The following is a 19,395-nucleotide window of genomic DNA, read 5'->3' as shown; positions in this document are numbered from 1 at the left end:
ACCTTGGCATGTTATCAGTAAATAAATACTATTGAGCTCCAGAAACAGTCTCCATATTCTAAAAAAGATAATGTTTTCCACATTACCTCCAATGATTTGCTTTCAAGGTTTTCTGTTTAATTGATTTCCACTGGGCCAGAAAGCTGCTAATCAGCTGAAGACTCTACAGCGTGCATCTTGACAGACATGTAATAGTGTTAAGAATATTTTTTCTTTTACCTGCCAATGTTATTTAAGTTTCCTTCAAGGTTTGTAATACAGCTCTATGTGTCAATTTATTTAAATTATTTTCCAATATAGCTTGAATATCACAGAAAATAGAAATAAATGGATAAAGCATGGAGTGCAGGGATGTGTTGCTCCAGACTATCTGTCTCCTTGGCTTCATCTTCACATAAGCACAGAAACAGTACGAGTCGAATGTAAAGAAATTGGAAAAACAACAGCTTAAGCAAAACAAATTACTGTATTACTGAATAACATGAAGAATGAACAATACATGTGCAGTTCAGAGAAAAATCTAGAAGTTTTCATAAATCTTCTATAAATACGTGATCATTATCAACTCCACAATACTTTAAGATGACTGTTATCATGTAAGGTCTTACAAAAATCTCACCTTAATCTCTCTAATTTCATTCTCTGACTTTTGAGGGAAAACCCCCACGTCCTACCCAGCAAAGAAAGCTGAAGAATCTTAAAACAGAAATCTCCAGCTGTTATATTTGAGGTATAATGCTTACCACTTAAATTGTTTCATGGATTCTTATACATTTATCGCAGCAATCATAGGATCTCTATGACAACAGTTCTAACAAACACTCTCTGAACACTGTCACTGCACAACACATTTACCATGCTTCAAATGATAAAACCATTATGCTGATTCCCATCAATTATTTTTGGAGTGAGAAATTACTCGTTATGATGTTTTACTAATAATAGGGAGAGGGGGCTAACACTGAAACACATAAAAAGATCTAAAACTTGGAATATGAGTACAGAAACAAATGCAAGAGTTTGTGTTTTTCTATCCCTCCCCTTTGAGGATGACAGGCATCTTTCTGGCCTTCTGGATAAGCCTGGCCACATCAGCCAAGAAATCAGCTGGAGCATAAACTGGGACTCAGAAGAATTAATTCTCTGGAAGTTTCTCATTGCGTTTTAGCTATTTCAAAATTAAGAAATAATAATAGCACAAGTAACTTCCATTCAGATCTTCTGGCACAGTACCAATCCTGTGCTCAGGGGTTGTTATGTCTTAGCATTGTTAAAATGATCAGTTCTGCAGAAGTGCAACTAATCAGTGCCCATTGAAATGCTCTCCTGCCTCCTCCTCATCTCCTACAGAAGATCATTAAGAATTGACTTTTTTGGCCCAAGATACGTAGATCCAGGAAGCCGAAACTGCAGTTTGAGCTGCATCATGGAGAATGCACCAAGGCAGAATCCGAGAAAAATCTCCCTTGCCTTTCAGTCTGTACTAGCTGGGCTGAATAAACAGCTGTAACATCTAACAAGGTTCCCCACAGCTGAGAATTTCAGTGGAGAAGGTGAAGGATGTACGAACTACTCATAATGTCTGAATGATTCCCTACCAGTAATAGGTATAGTTTTGGATGTGCCAGCATTGTGAAACAGGCTACAAAATAGGACCAAACATGCCACAGGATACATTAACTTGCTCAGTTTGTTCATACATTGTTAACAGGAAGAGAATACACAAACGTCTGCCACTAGTAGAGAAGCATGAATAGGTGCTAAACCCCTCTCTAAGCATGTTTGATTTCATATTTCCCATTTATTTATGATTAGCAATAATAGTGCCATTGCATAGCTATTACGTTTTTCTTTCATAAGCCTGAAAGCACTTCGGAGGTGTCTGTCGCTATTTACATTATCACTTTGAAACAGATTTTAAATACCTGTGTTTGCACAGGCTGTAAGCAACCTCAGAGGAGTGGCCACAGAGGAAGTCTAAAGGCTCGAAGCTGTAACCTCTGCGTGACATGGGTCACAAGCCACCAGAGCAACGTGCCCTGTGCGCCGCAGACATGCCGTGGTACCAGCAGCTTGGGGGAGCTGGGGTGGGTGAAAAGGCGAGCTGAGCTGAGCAGCCTTGGCATAGCTCTCTGCCAACTGAGGCATTTAAGGCAGATTTCCAGAACTCCAGTGCAATGCTTCAACCACAAGAGCATTCTCTGACGAGATTAGCGCTTAATTTAAAAATACCCTCTACTACCTGATACTTAACTCTCTCATAAATTAAGAGCCCAGAAGATCAAAAATCCCCCAAAAGAGTACTGCCAACATTCCACCTCTTGCAGACACCGACCAGTTCTATGACACCTCTCAGTCCCTCTGTCAGGACAATGGCCACATGCACTGCTAAAAGACAGGGGCAAAGTCCTTTAAACGAGTCATCCCACAAAAGCCTATTTTCTCTTCTTTTTTTCTTTTTCTGAAATAGGAATGAGTCAAAAGCAGCCTCCCCTGTTTGCAGCAATGCCTGTTTCCATGGCAGCCAGAGCAGCAACTGACAACGGCCTTGTTATCACAAGAACTCTAATAAATTTCAGCAGATTGCTGGGAATTGCCTTTTTGGTTTTTTTAAACCCAGATGACCCTCCAGTCTTAGAACCTCCAATATGGTCCAAAGTCTATGGTGAAGTTAAACTCTTCATAGTGATGACAGTTTGGGTGGGAGTTTTTCTAATCAACACATAAAACAAGAACGTACATCCCTCAGAGAGAGAGAGACAGAAGAAAAAAAACCCAAACCCCATCAGTTTTTCCTAGTTATCATGGACTTGACAGAGCTCTAAATATGATCGTCTGATGAATCCTACTTGAGCAGCATCTGTCTCACACCCTCCAAAGAGCAACGACGGACGGCCTCAGAGACAGAACATCTTCTCCCCTTAACTGTGTTCCCAAAAGTTGCTAAGCTGACGTACTGCCCTGTGAATTGTTGAAAAGAGATTAATGAACACGGGCACTTCACGCTCAAATATACTTTTCATCACTCTGATATTCATTTCTGTAAAACCTCATGAATATGTAGAAGTATCTTTTACTTCTTTTTAGGATCTTCCAGGCTCAGTGATTTTTAGATGCCTTTTGTTTCTAAGGTATTGATTCTGTGGATTCCACTTTGATTTTATGTACAATTATAACTGATTGAATAGTGTTTACGAAACTCTGAAAAGCAATGGAAGAAAACTAGCTTTTCACAGATTCAAAAGTAACTGAAAAAATCTGGACATGATCCCTTGTGCTATGTTAATTATCCCGGTGTCAGCCTGTACTACACTGGCCTGTAATGCAAAACGTGAGTTTATCCCTGTGGTAACAATCAAATTTGAAAACTGAGGAGAAAACTGAAAGCAGTATTCAAATGCCTGTAAGGAAAAAAAAAAAAAAAAAAAGGAAGCAGTACTAACCACTGCATTTTAGAATTCAGTACTAATAAAAGATTTTGTGCTAAATTCTAAATATCCTTTTGCCAGAGACATCCCTAATGCTGAGCATTACCAAATTATTAAAGGGAATCAATAACCACTAGGCCTGTGCTAGTACATTTGCAGGTTGTACTATGTGGAGAACTAGGGAGCAAAGCTGCCATCAAATTCCTTTGCCATTGCAGAGGAAATGGTGGTTCTCCACATCCTGTTCTCAGTTCAATACCTGTTACTGCATCTGCTCCACTCTGTCCCAACACCTTACAGATGTGCTTTGTGGCCCAAACTCAGTAAATAACCGCTCAAAATATGTGCCTTCCTCCAAAGAACCTGTAATTCAGTTAATGAGTAATAAAAATAATAGATCCTGTAGAACCATTGGACTATGTATTCCTAAAAACATGGCTTCTTGGTACACTGTGAAAAATAAAACTGAAAAGCCTCAACTGAATTTCAAAGAGAAAAACTGCTCTTCCCCACATTTAGGTATTAACATTTCTGTATGTAAGTAACTTGCTAAAAGCAACTGTCCTACAGTTAATTACAGAGAAAAATATACAAGTAAAATCACATGAGCTTAACCAAAGTGTCAAACTTCACCTCAAAGGAAATGGGCTTTTCTTTGGGAGCCATAGGAAGGAATACATGGACAGGGAATAAAGATGGCAGAGTGAGACCGCTCTTTGGCAACAGTAACTTAATCACTACAGCTACTGACAGATCATTTTAATATGAGAAATAACATAAAACTATAGAAGATTTTCTCAGTGTTTTGGGAGACACTGCTGTAACACGTCTGTGTTATCACTAAGAGGTTAAAAATGTACTCTGGCATCCCAGGTTATGCCATATGGTTTGCATCCTTATTTCTTGAGGAGCTGCACACATGTTCTGCAGAGGCACAAGGAGTATATTCAAAGAAAATACAGCACCAGCAATCCCCATTTCATTCACAAAGTGCTTAATAAAATGACTGAGATTACTCCAGTTTAGCACATCATTATAATTCATTTTACAGTCATGATATTCTCAGGTTCAGACATTAAAAGGACAATAAAAATGCTTAGGAGGTACTCTCTCCAGTTAATAAGCACAACGCAATTCACCAAACTTACTTCAACTTCTGGGAAATCGCCAAGAATGTTAATAAACTAAAGTGGTTGAGGAGTCTATTAATTTTGGACAGTGTAATTTATATGCAGATATTCTCTAGAAATAGTTGCCTAGACAAAAATCCTCATTGACTGATATTTTGCAGTGTTCCCAGTACTCCAGTAGTTTTCCTTCCACTCTCTGCCCTTGAATAGACTTTTTCCCCTGCAGATGCAAAGTCCCCTGCCACACCGCTACAGGACTGCGTCCTGCCTGCAGCCACTGGAGGGATCCAAGCAAACGTGCCATTTATGAAGCATTTTCCTCCAAATGTATGGAAGGAATGACCAAGCAGATTTCTCCAAGGCTTTTTTGTTCAGATAATCCTAGACAGACTGCTCGCAGCTGATGTAGGCATAAAGATCCTACTTCTGAGCCATGTAAAAGTTGCCCCCCTGCTGACCAAGCTTCAGCTCCACATTACGGATTTGTGTGTGTGTGTGTGTGTGTTCATTTAACAAACTGGAGGATTTAAACAACCAAGGGATTAGTATTTGTTTTGTTTTAAAACATTGCAAAAACCCGTTTTGCTAGCATAGCACATCATTCACCCTGCAAGCTGCTCTGTCTTCCGCGGAGGGACACCACACGGCTGCCACCAGCCAGGATTTGCTGCCATTTTTGTCATGACACCTCTACTACTGGCTGAGCAGGATTGCATCTAACACCTCATTTTCTGCATACCACAGCCTTTACCCACCCCACTGAAAATATTACAGCCATCCTGGTAATCTGTGCTTAGCCAAATGACAAAAAAATGTACTGTCTGTCCCCTGTCTGTTGCTCACTGTTCCCTGGTGCCATGAGGGCTTTAGACCAAAACTACACCATGTAGTTTGCCCTGGAAATGTATACATGGAATATTTCAAAATGCATTACTGTAGCAAAGTGTATCCACTACCGTTGAGGGAATATTAAGCAACTCCAGAAAACCTAGCATTCTACCTAATTTCTTTCTTTGTGTCTCAGGCAGGTAAATTATTAGAAATTTGATATCAGAGTGCAAAACATTTCAATCTTCCACAAGATAATAGTAATAAAATGTGACAACAACTGTAATTTGTGCATTAGAATAGATTAAAAGAGCTGTTTTAAAGCTCTGATAGTGGCTCATTTGCAATGGCAGATGTGTGACATTTTTTAAGCCTGCGAAATGGCTCTGTTCCTTCTGCATCGCAATTGCTACGGTCAGGGCACGCTCAGCTGGTAACGCACGTGATCATTGACATTAGGAACGTAGTTCTTGAATGGAGGAAATATTTAAGGGCCTAAAACGATTACACAAGAACCTGTTGGATTTGGGGCAAGGCGAAAGAGCAAAAGAAAAAACAAATAGTGAGAGTATGGGAGTTCCCCCACCAGTCTAAATCTGATATGGCCAGTAGCTACACCATCACCAACAGAACCACAAGCATGGCTTTAACTGTGGAGATCTCAATCATGACACAGAGCAGAGCTAGCCGGACACTCTCAGCTGAGGTTAGGGATGAAGGAAAAAGGGCTGAGAGCTAAACGTAAATAACAGTAAGTCTTCCTCATCCTGTTTCTTATACATCACCTTTTTTTTTTTTTTCCCCTTTTTGCCCCCTCATGAGGATTAAGGAAAGGATGACTTATCTTTGCTGCTTCCTACAGGTGCATGAAATGTAATCTCACTAGTGTGCTTCCTGGGTAATACTCAGTTAACAGAGTGCACATGAACAGGTCCTGTGCAGGTTAAGTAGGGCACCCAGTTCCTCCAGTGTATGCCCAGTTTCCCACCTGCACACGCTCCTTTCCTCCTTTTCTCAGTCTTGGTAGGGGAAACTAGTTCCTACACCTCCAACTATAAACCAAAATAAATGTTTCAAAGAGAGAGAATTAATTATTTGTGTTTGATGTGTTCTGCTTCTCGCCACTACATCATTCAATCCAATAGTACTGCTCCACACAACTGATGTGATTTATCGTGATTCTCTAGCAGCTAACGTTTTTATTTTGAAATTGTTATCTTATCGATTAGATTTTTCATATGCTTCATGTTTACTTGCTTGTATCTCCTCCAAAACACTTTCCACACTTCATTTTGTCTATAGTGCAGTTCTGCTTACTTATATATTATAACATATAATTTTATATAATTATAATTTACAACATAAAATGAATGCAAGGTTCATGGTCAATTTGAAAGATCTAAAGCAAGACTTAAATTCTCCTGGCTGAAAAGTGACTTCTGAAAAAGTTAATTATGCCTCTTTATCTCTGATTTACCACTTAAAGGTTTCTAGTAAGTTACAAGAGATCTGAAAGAATTTATTTTTCAGTCCTGGCCACAGAATGGCACAGCAGAATATTAAAAGCTCAAATAGTGTGTGAAACGTGAAGAGTTATTACTACTATTTATGAAGTACCAGGAACAAGTTCTGCTTTCAATTATTTCTGAAGTTACTCCACTGAGTCTGATCCCCGATCGCCCTGTGTTATACATTTAAATCTATACAAAGTGGGTTAGAAAGCACTCCTGGTCTGCTCTGTGCACATTTCAGCTTGACATGACACTGATAAAAAGCCACAAGAGAGCCACTTGTTTCTCAGAAAGATACTTTAGGCTAACAGAAAATATTATCTATAAACCTTCTGTGTATTTGAGGAGAGCTGGAGGGGAAAAATAAGCTGTATTTCTAACATCTCCTGTCAAGGTACCTGGTTACAGTTTTCATTGAGTTTAATGGGACGTACTTGGTTTCTATTGAAAACAGAGCGGAAACGTAACATTGGTTTCACAGAACAAATTATTAACATCTCTCATAATACGATTTCTAGAATGGTATTAGCCCCAGGAAACCACAGAAACATGTAGCAGGTCTCTGGCTTGAAGAGGTTAAGCAGAGTTGCATTGTGTATACCCACGCGGAGATAGCAGAGGAGGAGGATAAGCACCAGTTCGGGTGCGAGCCACTGCCTACAGCCCTTTGGCTCCCTGCAGAGCAGGTTCACGCCACAGGTGGGCACGAGGGGAAGGAGAGGTCCTGAGAGCCACCCAGGGGGCAGATGGGCTGGAACGGGGCTGGCCAGTGCCCGCATTAGCTGGCAGAGGTTGGGGTGGAAAGAAGCATTGGCGCTGTCTGCTGCGGCTCCTGCCCTCTGGGCCGCCCCAGCAGCTCATCCATAGGGCCGTGGAGGGTGCCAGTGCCCGGGCATTGGCTCCGGAGCCTCTGAGGAGGGGCCAGTGCTGCCCACAGCTCCTTCCAACTGGGTCCACAGGCCCCCAGAGCGTGTTGAGGCATTTCCTCCTGCAGCACATCATTAGAAGGGAGCAGTGAGAACTCAAACGTACAAGAAAGACCCCACGTACCTGTACAGGAGACAGGGGAAAGTTCTGTTGTGGGACATGTTGTGAGAATATCTGTTGCTCTTACATGCAGTAAAAAGTTTTACAGCATTCTTATAAGAAAACTTGGAAGAGTGGTGGAGGTTTGCCTCAGCAGTCCTCAGCAGCCTAACATGACCTCTTGAGTAGCCCGCGGGCTCATTAGCTCACAAGCCCATCAAAGACTCACCACTGTCACTGCCTCTCCCACGTCTTTCCCCCAGGGCTCTGCTGCTTACTGCCAGTGAGTTTTGCAGTAACTTGTGGCTTTCCACAAGTCATTCAGGATGACTGAACCCAGAACCCCTTCTCTTTCCTTCTCATGCTCCCAGCAAGCCCACAGAGCCTCGTGCGCCCTTCACCACGCACCTCCCTCCTCCCTGCCGGGCTGAACCCGATGGCTGCAAGTGAGGCCACCTGGCACCGACGGGCAGTTGTCAGCTGCGAGCCCGGGGTGGGTAACCAGGCACCCACCAGCCTCCCGAAGCAGAGCCACAAAGCCAGCAGACCCTCCTGGTAGGGGGAAAGAGAGAGCGAGGTGGCTGCTGAGCACTCACATCGGTCGTTTCCATGCCCTAACCCGAGGCCACAGCAGAACGAGGGTTCCAGTGCGTTGCACAGCATTAGGCAACACGATAACCTTTCCAGCAGGCTGAAATGTTTTCACGCTATCTAATTTGGTATGGCTTAATGAATAAATTAGAGCAGTACAGGATGCTATAACGCAATCATGTTGCATTAACATGCCATAACTAATGATTTTTATCAATCCTATCGGAAAAGAGGAAGTGTTGAAATTAAGTTGCATTCCCAGCATTGCCTGCTCCTCTTTCCTCCCCCCTGCCCAAGAAAAGAGAGCTGCCTTCTGCCAAGAAAAGTGTAGTCAAATAACTCCAGACATCTATGTGCCTAGTAGCAGAGATTAGTTTCTCCGAAATAAGACCATGGATTTCACACAAATTATTATGGCTTTTCACGTGATAGGATACCAACAATGCAGCACTGAAATCATAAATACTAGAGTAGGGGGAATTGCTTGCAATGGGGCATTTCATGGATTCATTTGGCCTCTTTTTCTCTGTTAATTCTACATGAGCTGATTTGAACAAATCCTATTTACTTGGCCACTAATTCATACAAAGACCACTTGGAAACTGTACACCGCTACTGCTGTCTCACAGTGTAAACAACCACATAAATTATATAGTATGAAGTCTATTTCCTGATCAAACAAAAAAAAACTCAAGTGCACAAGAAGCGTCACATCACTTGTGACAAAACTACTGGCCATCAATCGCAGTGAGAATCCTTATCTCAGTGCATTTTTGCTTATGTGTTCACACATTCTCAGTGCAAACATGCTTTCCCATCCATACAACAACAGACTGGAGAATGATAGAGCTTTTGAGACAACTCCTTTTAAATGATATGAAATTGCTGGCATAAGAAAGAGCCCCAAGACATGGGGTAGCTTCAACTCTATTAAAATAACAAGTGCAACTGAACAACTTTACATTCTGTCAGGGTAAATAAAAGGAGACACCAAGGAATTATTAAATGCGTGTCTCTACCTCTCTCCATCTGGATTTGATGCTAATCAGTTTTCAGGTTAGCACCACGTGACACCTATCGAATCGACCTGTTTTGAAGATATATTTCCCTACTTTATGGTGGGGATGGTTTTAGACTGGAAGAAGAGCAAGGCTGAGGACCTTGTTGGAAGTCAGGGGCATTGGCACTTAACAGCAGCTTTCCTGTGTTCTGCCAAGGGGTGGCTGGAGCAACTCCCCTTAACTCCCTGGATGGCAAGTTTTTGGAGCACCGCTTTCAAATAATATTAAAATTGCAAATATAATGTGAAGTTTGTGACTACAGAATAAATTCTACTCCATTAAAATAATAAACAAAACTGACAGGATATCAAACTGAGTTTCCATGAAAACAATTCTTTGTGGTCTCCTGTGCAGGTCCTCATCTCAGAGCTTGATTAGCCATTGCCATCGAGCTGCCAACAGCTAAGAGCAAGCCCAGGGAGAAGAGTAAGAAGTCCAATCCAATTTCACCCTGAAATGAATTTTTGTTTGCTTTTTGTTTGGTTTTTTTCCCCCACACTGTCAAACTTACATGACTTCAACACAAAACTGCCAGACATGTTTCATACCAGACAGTTTTTAATCTACAAGAGAGAAGGAGGAAAACTTAAAACAGTAAAAACCCACAAAATCAAACACCAAAAGTCAAGTACAACCTAAAAAGGACTGAAACAGTCAGCCAGTTGATCCTGTGTTAGATGATAAACTATTAGTAGCTACAATAATCAAAAAGCCCATCTCCTGCTGGCCCTGCCTCAGCTTGCAGTCAGTGGCTATTATGAATACTTGCTGGAGCAAACATTCCTCCCCTGACACCCCACAGTTTGTGCATCCCATGGTTTGGCTGTTAAGGTATTTCCACATTCAATCTCTGTGTCTGCTACGCTCCTCTGCCCCTGACTTCATGAAAAGATGATTCATACTGAAAAGGCGACCAAATGGTAAAGGAAGGCAGAAGCCTTGTATAGTACCGGGTGCAGTCTTGTACCTGATGGTCTTTGATCTTTGGGAGACTCTTCCAAGTCTTAATATCAGACAAAAAATATTAAGTACACCAACACAGTAATGTTGTGAAGTTTAGGCAATGCCTGTGTCAGCAAAGTTGCTTTTCAAGAGCTGGGATAGTGGTTTTGATGTTTGAGATAGTTTTGTGGTTCAATCCCAGCTGGCAAATGAGCACCACACAGCCACTCGCTCACTGCTCCCCACCTCAGTGGGATGGGGAGAAGAATCAGGGGAAAAAAAAAAGTAAAACTTGTGGGTCGAGATAAGAAGAGTTTAATAATTGAAATAAAATGTAACAATAATAACAACAACAATAGTACTGAAAAGGAAGATAACAGAAAAAGAGAGAGAAATAAAACCCTAGAAAAACAAGTGATGCACAAGGCAATTGCTCACCACCCGCTCACCACCCCCTGGCCAACTCCCCCCAGTTTCCATACTGAGCATGACATCCTATGGTATGGTATATCCCTTTGGCTAGCTGGGGTCAGCCCTCCTGGCCATGCTCCCTCCCAGCTTCTCGTGCACCTCCTCACTGGCAGAGCATGGGTAACTAAAAACTCTTTAACTCAGGATAAGCACTACTTAGCAACAACTAAAACATTGGTGCGTTACCAACATTATTCTCATACCCAATCCAAAGCACAGCACTGTACCGGCTACTAGGAAGAAAATTAACTTTATCCTAGCCAAAACCAGGACAATTAGGCAATTTTGCTATTTCTTTGCAAGAGGTGGTGACATATTAATGACAAGGGAAGAAAGAAGCGAGCTTATATAGACAGGAGTGAAATCAGTTTGGTAGAATCTCACAAGTAAAGTTGTGCCTCCTACACCGTAATTCATCACATTTTGTCCCACAGAGCTCCTGCAGTCACAAGGAATACTTTGTGAAATACATTTCCTGTGTATATTCCATGTATGTCTTTGTGTGCAGATGTAATGCTTTTGTCTCTTGCTGTATCAGAATAAATACTTATACAGAAAAGAAGTCGGGGCAGTTTATTGAAGAATAATGAATGACCATGCTTTACACTGTCACTTATTGTTCAGATCTATTCTTAAATAGACTTCAAGGATATGTGGGGGCTTTGAATAACTGTAACTGCAACATACAGTCTCCGTAAACCCTAAGCCTAGCATTCGAAGATAAGACAGAACCTGGCAAACCGGGATGTGTGTTAATTGTACTGCTGGGTATAATTTATCCATCCTAATAATACAGTTACATTTCTACTAGTCCCTGAGCAATAATCTGTGTTGAGCTAGCAGATACCATAGTCTCATATGCATAATTCAAGCAAATGATTAAGATGATAGTAGATTTCCTGTGGGTAATGTTTAGATTTAGGTTTAATTCTACTAAACTTTGCAACACACAGCCCTAGTTTCTGCAGACATAAGAGTGACGGTGTATTTGCTATACATCGTTCCTAGCTACTCAGTTCGTCCTTATGCTCTTTGGTGTCTCTGTTATTTTCCTTTTGGTTTTAGTAGAGGGCTTTTGAAGTAACATGGTGCAATAAAGTGAATTCAGAAACACGTATTAAGTAACAAATCTCAGATTTGTGGAGGGGGACGTATTCACAGTAGTATGACAGCAAAGCATTTACACCACAACTGATTAGGTTCTTGCCCCATTAGTGAATGGGTCAAGTTTCAAATCTGATCCAAAGCATTTTTACTCTTCCTTATCCCTTCTTATATTTTAGGCCCTTTACAACATAGAAATTTTCCACTTATTTCCTGCTGGAGTTTTGACCATCTATCCCTGTATTGCAAAGAAAATCTGTCTGATCTTACCTTTTCATTTTAAAAAGAAAACTTTTTTTCACCTTTTGTGTAAAGTTATTATCTATCCCATTTTCAATGGTTGTCTTAATTTTTCATATAGATGTAGCCAGAATTTCTTTTGAAATGCCCAATAATTAAATCAAGTAGAAAGTCTGACCTGCTAGTAAATACTTTAAGGATCTGATACAAAGAACATAGCAAACACTCCAGCAGTCTTGAAGCTATGTTAAAGGGGTATAAACAACAAACCCAAAACTTGCTGGTTTAGGCAACAGAGGATAGAGATGCTGTCAGAGAATTTCACCAAATTGACATACTAAAAATTTTTAGCAACCCTACTGAGGGAAGCACAGAGTTACTAGTATTTACTTTGCAAGAATAAACATGTGAAAATAGATAGTCTGTCTGTGACTAGCCTTTTGCTTTTACCACCCGCTATGGTGAAACAATACAAATTTCCCTCTTGGAGACCCTATGAGCCATAGAAAGTGCAATTTCACTATAATAAGAATTTTTAAATTATCCCAGATTTAGGCAAGAGCAGCATATTTGTTAAGGCATTTACTTATGAAAATAACAATAATTTATTTTCAGGACTGTAAATGTCTGCTCATACATTCTTTTGGCACACGATTTCTGACTTGATCTTGTGGCATTCTTCTTTGATCCCTAGGAAAAGACAGAAGAGGACAGTTGTACTGCATAAGCTGTGGGCTGAAGCACTGCTCTATCCTGAGGGTGTCACATACACTCTGCACTCCTGGCAGAAGCCATTGGGCCACCCTGGGGTCTACAAGACCTGAAATGTATATCTCTAGCTTATAAACTCACACAGTTTATAAACTACGGTGGATATTAGTGACTCTCTACCTACGTAGGAATGTTGGATTGGGGATTTTTGGTTCATTCACTGGTTTTACTTACACAGTGAACTGAATTTTCACAGCAGTGACACACAGTTCTTCCTCTGATCCAAGCCAAGTTTCAAAACTCCATTGTTAAGTCAAAGGAAAGCTCTGAGTGTGTCATTCACATTTCAATAAAAATGTCAATTCACTTGAAAATTTCAAAGGTGTAATACTGACCCAGAACAATCCTTTCGAAACTGTGTAAGCATTTGCAGGACCCTAATTTGCCAGCAATTTTGAGTTGCTAAATTAGGGAACAGCTGCGGGTAGATGCTTGGAGGATTAGGCTGTACTTTGCTAATAAGAACTGACTGCAGCATAACAGAAAACAGTGAAAGTCATTCTATAAATAGTGAAGGTTTCTGTTACAAAATGCATTTACATATATTAAATCAAGATGCCATAATTAAGGTAACCATTTCAGAGGACTGTATAATAAAGAAAAAGTCATTAATAATCTCTTACTGCATGCAATTCTGGGAAAAGAATCTGATTGAGACAAGCTAACAATTTTTTTGCAGTTGGAGAGAAATTGTTATATTCTCATTGGTTTGATATGAATTACTAGTAGTGAAAATGGTAAGGAAATCATACAAGTCTATTATTCATATATATTGTCAGAGGTCTTCTAAGGCTTTGCTAAGTATATCACAGTGTTTTCATAATTACAATCAGCTAAATAGCTGGTTAAGTGAGTGATGCAATTTAAATTACAAAATTAAAATGTTTGAACTATTTTCCTGCAGATTTGGAATGGCTCCTTAAAGGATCTAAAGTGTCAGTGGAGTGCCAGGATTCTCCACAGTCAGTGATTGTCTGCTGTTTGCAATCAGTCTCCAATTTGTCATACTGCTTCCAATACAATATTAATGTAATCAGATGAAATTATTTCCCTTCCAGCCCCACGTTTGGTTTGGAGTCAGTGTCATGTTTGCTATTGTTCTAAATGAGTACGTGGTGCTCCAAGGAAGTAAGAGATGGTGAGAGAACAAAAGGTGACAATTTAACAATGACACTTGAAGTAGCATTATAAAGTACTACATAGGATTATAAAGTACTACGTGTTACTCTGGCCTAGGCCACCTTAGCCTAGAAACACCACGCCTGAGATCCCTGAAGCGTCCTAGTGGAGAGCATTTGAGACCACTACCACACTGTTACTTTTGTCGAAACACTAGCAGTGCTTTAATTAACATCAGTAAAGCTATAAACTATGAACATCGAAAATCTGTAAACAAATTAAGTTACTTAACAACACAGTGGCACAATTAGTCACAATTAGCGGAGCTATAGATTGTAAGTGATTAAAAATAAGTCTTCGATAAAGAGAGTGAATTTGACTAAAATATTTCCATTGAAAAGATTTGACCTTCTTACCCATTAAATCCGATCATTAATCTGGAGATGAAAATCAAGTTACAATTGAACAGAGACAATTACATTTCAATTCTGGTTGACAGTAAGCCCAGGTTTCAAATCCAATACAGTTATTTTGTGACCTCGGGCACCTTATCTAAAGTTCTTTCCATCTCTAAATGGAGATAATACTTTCCCGCCTCTGTGAAGCGCTTTGAAACCTTTGCTGAATTATTATTATTTATGTCAACACCCTGAAAGCATAACTCAACAAGATGGCTGTGTTTGCACATCTGAGCCTGCATGGTATTGTGAACAAAATATTTACTCTATCTGTACCCAAATAAATTTTGCTAGAAATATCACACCAGATGACTTAATAACACTTCGCTTGCTTGCTTATTTTTCAAACCAAATCCTAAATAAGGCTCTGGATCCTACCAAAATGTATAGACTCGACTTTCTTCACAGAAATCTACCCCCTGAAATCCATGAGACAGGTCACTTGCCTCAGTTCAGGCTTAAGTACACATCTGTACAATCAGAACCTTAAGCAAGCATAAAATATGAAACCAGCCATACATAACCCATGCAAAGTCAACACATCCTACGTCAACCTCACCTCAAAGCCTTTGCCCTCACGTATCTGGTCTTGTCACACTCCCCCTGAAGTCCTTGAATCAATGTCCTATTAGCTTCCATGACAAATGAACTACACACTTTTTTCATTCATTACAGATTCTGGCTATTACCTAAAGAGTTGTCTGATGTCATTCTCTGTGATTTTAAAGCATTCAACTTAACAAATAAGAGAAGGAACAAGAGTGTTGACTGATGGCAGGGTTTGGTAGATTCAAATTAGTAGTGATGACACCATTGAATATACTGCCTTTTTTAGGGAAAAAAAAAAAAAGATTGGAAGTATGTAAGCATGAAAGAAGTAGCTCTCTTGTGGCATTTAAGCTCTGCAAGCATTGCCCTGTTTCCAAGTCACAGTTATATTCTAATTACTTTACGTGAGTGCGGAAAGAAGATGGCATTTAGCAGTAAAGTACAGGGCAAAAGAACAAATCCAGGTTTTTTGCTACGCCGTATGACAGCACGGTCACCGGTATCGAGTATATTTGTGTAGTTGAAGAAATGCCCTTAGAGGCCTCCCGGTGAGGCGCACCCCAGCGACAGAAAAGTCACTCATTCATTTCCTCTCATGCAGGAGATGGTGTGAATAACAGCTCTGACAATCTCAGGGATGAACTGTGCCAAGCTGAAATACTTTTTTTTTTCCTTTCGTTCTTTTCCTTCGGAATTTTCTGCTTGCACAGTCCAGGTGCTGCTTCCCACTCCAAATGCAGACATGGCTCACATGCAAAATAACCAAAGTACCCTGCCAGATAAACTGACTCAGCAAGTGTCAGACAGCTAGACTTCCAAAAGGCACTAATCACGTAAAGCTGCAAATTCGGGAAGAGAAAATTTTCACAAGTATCAAGCACCTGACTCCCACTGAAGCCAGAGAGCACAAGCCTAGTACTGGAGTCCAGAAACACCTCCCTGGGTTTGTGTGTCAGTCCACACCTGCCTGAGGTGGGCGCAGGCTGACCTCCGTTACAGAGGTCTGTGGTGAGGATATAGTCTCGTGCATCACCAGACTGCCCACTTGGGAAAGATTCTTCTCTCTCCTGAACTGCCCAAGCAATTAATTCTGAAAACAGGGGTGAGAAGGTGTACCTACAATACATCCTGCATCATCAGTGTTTGCTCGATGTAACATAACGTAGCTGGATTGGCACACAAATTTCAGCCATCTCTGTGAGTCAGGTGTTTTTCTCACATCACTAACTCCTGAGAAGGTGATGGAATATCCTCTCCTCTAAAGAAAGTGATTGTTCGTTCTTATTCTTAAGCCTTCCAGGTTGTATTTCTTACCTAGCAGCCAAACAGTTCAGGAGTTTTCAGAAGTCTAATGAAAGCCAGTGTGTACACGAAGGTCATGTGCACGGTCACCAGAAGCAGCTGTATTTCTGCACTGCAGCTGAAATCGGCCAGCACCAAGGATCATGTTTTAGATTTTCTCTGCAAGTCCTCAGGGAGAATATTGCCCACAGAGATGCAAAACTAAAAGTACAAATACAACGGATTTTTTTTCATCTGGTACAAAGGCCACAAACAACATGACTGCACTCGCATAAAATAAAAATGTTTTGATTTAACTAGGACTCTGCTGTTACCGAGAAAATCTTAAAAACTTCCAAGGGACGCTTGGAATATTCCCTTTTTGCTGTGCTGTGAGCAGAAAGCCGTGTAGAGCAGGTCAGTATCTGGCTGGACCTCGGAAGGACAGCCAAGCACCATCTCTGACAGGACCCTGTATCACTTACAAGGAGTGAATGACACATAAGAAAAAGGAAAAGTATTACCTAGGGGAAAATGTCCTAAAAAGTACACCAGAAAGCCATAACTGTGTCAAAACAACGAGCCCGAAATAAAATCCAGCTCTTACAGAGGAAAGAATAGACTAAAAAGCGTATGAAAGCTGTTATGGACATATTTTCTTATTCAGCGTATTTTGGTGTTTTTTGGGTTTGTTTTTTTTTTTTTTGCTTAGAAACACTGACCTTTTGCAGAAAAGCTAAAGACTGATTTGTTTTTATGATCCCTTATGTAGTCAATGCACTGAGATGTTTCATGCAAGTCAGGGCAGGGCTTAGAAGTCAACCCAAGAGAGGTTCAGAAAAGTTTGGGGGTTTTTTCCCTTATTTTGGCTTCTGACCTAACATTCAAAAGAAGCCCAGCTCTAGAAGTTGAATTTGTCCAAGTTTTCTCAGTTTCTTAAACTTCTTTGAAAGCCAAAGGAGTAATGACAGTGAAAGAGTGGTTTGATGCATCTCCAGCTTTCAGTTTGAGCTGAGTATCTCCTGCTGAATTGCCCATGTTTATCTAAAACTGTGATTCTAAACTCATGACAAAGATTGTTTGGATTATTACATTATGAATCACATGGAAAATCAATCATGATCCAGAGGAACATATATATACATATGTAACCCCCCCCCACATTTATATAGGCCAATACTTGGGGGTTAGTTTAGTTGTGATTTGTTGGTTTTAAGTGGGTTTTTTTAATATGCATCTGTGTGCATGTGCCAATATGGGAGGAAACAACTGGTCTTACTCCAGTAGTCATCCATTTCTTTCACAGCCACGGCAGAAGGTCCTATGTGGTAACTGTTCAGCTTCTAACTTTGCTTCTCTGGGATTTATACCCAGATATAGAACACAATATTCAACATAACCTGGGTCAGATTCCAGCTTTTCTTACACTGATGTATCAGAGATTATAATTTTCAGAAAGATCCTATGGTACTATTTTAAACTTACTTTTTGAAGGTAACTGTACTGGACTTAGGAGTCTACAGGCTTGTCATGGGTTACAAATCCTGTATTAATAAAAAGTCTGTTGTGATGGCAAAGGTAAAGCGGATGTAAGGTTAAACAATATATATGATCAGTTAAAAGATGTCACACAAACTTCCTTTTTTTCTGGTGTTGTTTGTTTAACAGGAAGTATGATGAGAAGATTTAGGAAACATGGATACAGAATGAGGCTGTTTTCTTTTTCACAGGAAAAATACACTGAGTAACAAATATGCAACTTGAATTGCATGCCTCAAATTATTTGGTACCTAGAAACTTGTCCATTTTCTTCTGTAGAGTCATTTAATTGAAAAACAACTCACCCAGAGATCATTAACAGGCTGTCCAAATGTCTCTTCAGTCACACAAAAGAGCACTTAAGCAGGCAAAGTGACACGTGGATTGTTGTCAGAGGAAGCATCCGAGTGTCTCATTTTGACATCCTGTTAAGATGCCATATCTGAAAGTTAAACCTGGGGCATTAAGCACTTTCAAGTCTAGGACAAGCAATGCTTTTGAGTCTGAAGGAGCTGGAGGAACATGACCTGATACTTTTCTCTTTCTATGATTTTAAAGCACTGCTACTCCCCTGGTAGGTCTGTACACTGTGGGCCATGAAAAACAGAAATATTTTACTTCTGGGTATTTAGGAATGAAGTAAATTTAATACTTTTGCTCCGTATAAGGCAGGCATTTATTTCGCTGTTGCTGAGTACACTACTGTATTTTCCACTTGTGCAGCATAGAAATCACCTGTGAAACCAACTCAGACCAGCTCACTTCAGTCAAAGTCTTACGTCCATGCAAGTAATATGCAGATATTGATCCCTTGTTTTCCTCCATCAAAACACTCAGTGCCCCTTATACTCTATCTCCCATCTCAGACAGGGCCTTTTAACTTTATTTCTCTCAACAGCTTTCTTTTCTGCAATTACTCCTGCCTCTATATCCCTTAACTCTGCACAGGTTATTTGCAAACATATTTCTACTTTAAACAGGGTAACAGTTATCCAAGGTGCACATTACCTGAGTATACCTCAGGTGCTCCCAGTTGCTAACAGATTACAGCTACTCTCGAGCAAGAAGAAAATAGCCCACACAACTAACAATGAGGAGCTCTCCTGATTTTCAGTGACTCTTCTTGCTAACATTAGTGTTAGCCTTTACTTATAACTAATCGCAAATAGTATTAAATTATACTACTAGAGATAATTTTTCTTAAATAATAGCTACACAAAGTGTCCCACTTCATCCCTGGAGAGTTAAGAATATTAAAGAACCAAAAAAAAGATGAAAGAAAAACAGATATCTGCAAACTGTCAAAAAAAAAAAAAGCTAAGGCTGGCTGATGCAACATATAAAAG

The sequence above is a fragment of the Strix uralensis genome, chromosome 3 (assembly GCF_047716275.1).
Source record: "Strix uralensis isolate ZFMK-TIS-50842 chromosome 3, bStrUra1, whole genome shotgun sequence".
Classification (NCBI taxonomy): domain Eukaryota; kingdom Metazoa; phylum Chordata; class Aves; order Strigiformes; family Strigidae; genus Strix; species Strix uralensis.
Note: the sequence above shows the minus strand (reverse complement) of the source record.